General features: G+C 41.9%; 1 pseudogene; it reads left to right on the forward strand.

The window, feature by feature from the left end:
- The first annotated feature begins 347 nt into the window (after positions 1–347).
- Positions 348–2,045, forward strand: LOC146450435 (uncharacterized; annotated as a pseudogene).
- The last annotated feature ends 1,241 nt before the right edge of the window (positions 2,046–3,286 follow it).

Genomic DNA, 3,286 nt, shown 5'->3' on the forward strand with positions numbered 1-3,286 from the left:
TTGAATTGCGCATGCCCTTTATTTAAGCGCGCGCTCATGTAACGCCATGTATCGCGTGCGAGAAAGGTACAGTAAATTAGAGCTCTTTTACCGAATGTTTATCAAACGTTTTTGCCATATTTTTTTGGCCCTAGGCTTGATTACATGTTTGAACGGAGTTTTGAAACTATCGCTAGATATACCAAAGAGATTTGACGCCTTTCAAGTGCTGAAGTGGTTTTTGTTACTTCTTAAAGTTACTTGCGTCATTTTTGCACGCGCGACAAATGCTGACGTGTGGCAGGCTATCATAGCGCGCGCTACTAAGTCTCGGAAAAACTGTCTATTATTTACTATCTTTGTTATTGATCTTCCCCACTTAGTTTCCGAGTCAACTGCCAACTCAACTGTGTTCCGTTGCTAGAATCAGCTTGTAAGACTTGTAAGTGGGATATACACAATGGCGAATCTGAAAAGACCGGAAAACAAACTTGCGGGTAATGTGAGTGAAAACTTCAAGAACCTTGAATTGCGTTTTAGCAATTACTGTATTCAAGCCGGCTACCGCGACCTCGCTTAGGATCTTCTCACGGAGCGAGCCGCTCACTACAAAAGTCCTCTGCTGGAAATTTCAGCTTTACGCTCTGCACTCCCAGATGAAGCTCTGTAGGTAATCAGATACACCATTGAACCTCAAATCCCAGATGAAGACAAAAGATAACCGCTGGGTTTGGATTTACAAACTACGAGCCCACTACACGGACACTACAGGCATGTCACTTTTGACCGACCGATTCAAATTCTGGACATCTTCCCAAAGCCCCCACGAGTCCATCCAAGAGTGGGAAGTAAAGGTGAGGCACGCGGACATTCTACGTAGCCGCGGGGAGCTAAGTGATGAACTTCGTAGAGACAATTTATGCTTGGCCTGAATGAGGTCAACATGAGCCGAACCAAGTAGCTTAAAACACATGTAAAACCTGACAATTCTTAGTAGACTCTGTGCGATGTTGTTGCAGAAGCAAGAGTCATAGGGTCCACCAAGCAGACGAAGAAGTTTATCATTGACTCGACAAAAGGAATCGACGAAGAGGTCCACTGGACTATCCTCAAACACAGCCAGATGAAACTCCCAAGGGAATTGGGCGCATGTTTTTGGTGCAGTGACAGGTGCGGTCCACATTTGTGGAGGGTATATCCTGCCAAAGGAAAGACATGCACCAACCATGGTGGTAATGATTACTTTACCAGAGTTTGCTTGGAAGACTGCAAGCATCAAGGTCCCAGGAACCGATTAAATAGGAAACCACAGGCAAGAGACCAGTAAAGCGGACAGCGGCGTGACCCACGTGTGAAAGCAACCACCCGATCAAGAGACATTTATTACACTGACATGTACGCTACACAAGAGGAGCAATATGAATCAACCTTATGGGTACCGATCAACCTTATGGGTACACACACTCAATGGAAGCACAGGTACACAGCATCGCTACACTAGGGCAGCCCAAACGATAATTTACCGACCTTTCTCATTCCACAACGGGCTCCTCCAGTCAGGTTTCAAATAGTCTCTGCAGCAACCTCCAAAACTATGTAAGTCGGCACGCTGCAGTCGCTTTTCCCGACTGCAGTCATCACACGGTCCCTGCACCTCTTATACCCTTACGGAAACTCCAAAGCACTCTATCGTATTGGTCAGGTAGATCTATTATGCAAAGGAAACAACAAGTATGACACACTCGTCTTTCAAGTCCCGCCAGTCTTCTGCAATGGGAACAAGTCAGCGTTTTGGCCAGGAATGCAAAAGTCCATTCAAGACATGTGTGATGTACCAAAACAACCCATGAAATCTCTACCAATACCCACCAGGCCATGGCAAATAGTCAGTAAATCAAGGTCTCTGTGAGATTGAAAAGCAAAGCCACCTAATCACTGTGTGCCACTTCTCTGACGGGATGGAGGTCGACAAACTAGAAGACACCCTTTCCTCAACAGTCATTGAGATAACAAAAGGTCACTTCGCAATATATGGTGTTCTAGCCATCAGCCAAATACCCTCGATTTTTTTTCCGATTGATTGTGTTTAATGTCAAGACTCGAAAGGAAACTCAACTAAGGAGGTTACAAATTTAAAACCTGCTCTGTGTCATGGTGGCGAGCTCAGTTTGATGAATGGAAACCACAACAATGTCTGGGATTAATTTGCCACGAGAGTGGCCTTAAAGAAACAATATAACAAAATCATTAATCCGTTCACTGAATAATTAAATAAAGTGTTGACAAAAAAGACCACCATTCATCAACGGTGGGAACATATAAAACCCCAAGAAAATAAAACTACCAAAAGGCCAGTGTGATGGTGGTGAAAGGGCGAATGGAGGAGAGTTTCACCTTTACGGCAGCTAGAAGTTTAGTTAACTTTTACCCCAGGGCGCGCGGTGAGGAGCAAAGAGAGGACAGTTTATCTTTTAAGAGGCGACGTTTTATAGCCTGATATACCCAATAAGACCTATTGTTCTCCACCAACCAGACACTAATCACACTGTCCCTCTCTTGTCTGACAAAAACCTAATTACTCGTGCCTCATCGTTGTTTTTTTTTTAATTGAATAAACTTGTTGTTGCTGTCGTACCTTATTGCATACTGACACAAGATGCACTAATGAAAACTGTTTTTTACTGTACGCATAACCACCAAACCGTGTTGTTGTTGTTGTTGTTGTTGTTTACAGCACATTCAAATATTTACTACACCTTTTGCTGTTCATTTACGCAAAATATACATTCATTTACGCCAACAGTTGAAACTATACGGCAAATATACGTTCATTAGCACTTCCATGAACTTCATTAACGCGAACGAACTATCAATAACGCTACTTGCATATGTATTAACATTCAATAGCATCAACGGATGGACAATTGCACCTTTGGACAATCACTAACACCAATAGAAAATCAATTGCACAGTATGACAATCAACTGCGTATTAAAGACATACAATAATGGAGTTTGCATAGAGACGCACAATCGATTGCACCTTCATACAATCGTTTATTCGAAATGGTCAGTCATTAACGTGAACTGACAAACGTTAGTATTTTTCAAATGAACAATAGGAAGAAAAAAATATTCGTTAGGGTCATTCATTGTACTATGATTGTAGTTACATGTATTTTGAAATACTGAACAAAAACACAAGAGTATATACATTATCATTAACATTTTATATATTTTTTTTGCACACTCTTTTGCAGAAGCAGATATAAAATGAAAAACATTTTACTGTACAGTGCATCTACAGT

This window comes from Pavona decussata, unplaced genomic scaffold (assembly GCF_977016875.1).
Source record: "Pavona decussata unplaced genomic scaffold, jaPavDecu1.1 SCAFFOLD_468, whole genome shotgun sequence".
NCBI lineage: Eukaryota > Metazoa > Cnidaria > Anthozoa > Scleractinia > Agariciidae > Pavona > Pavona decussata.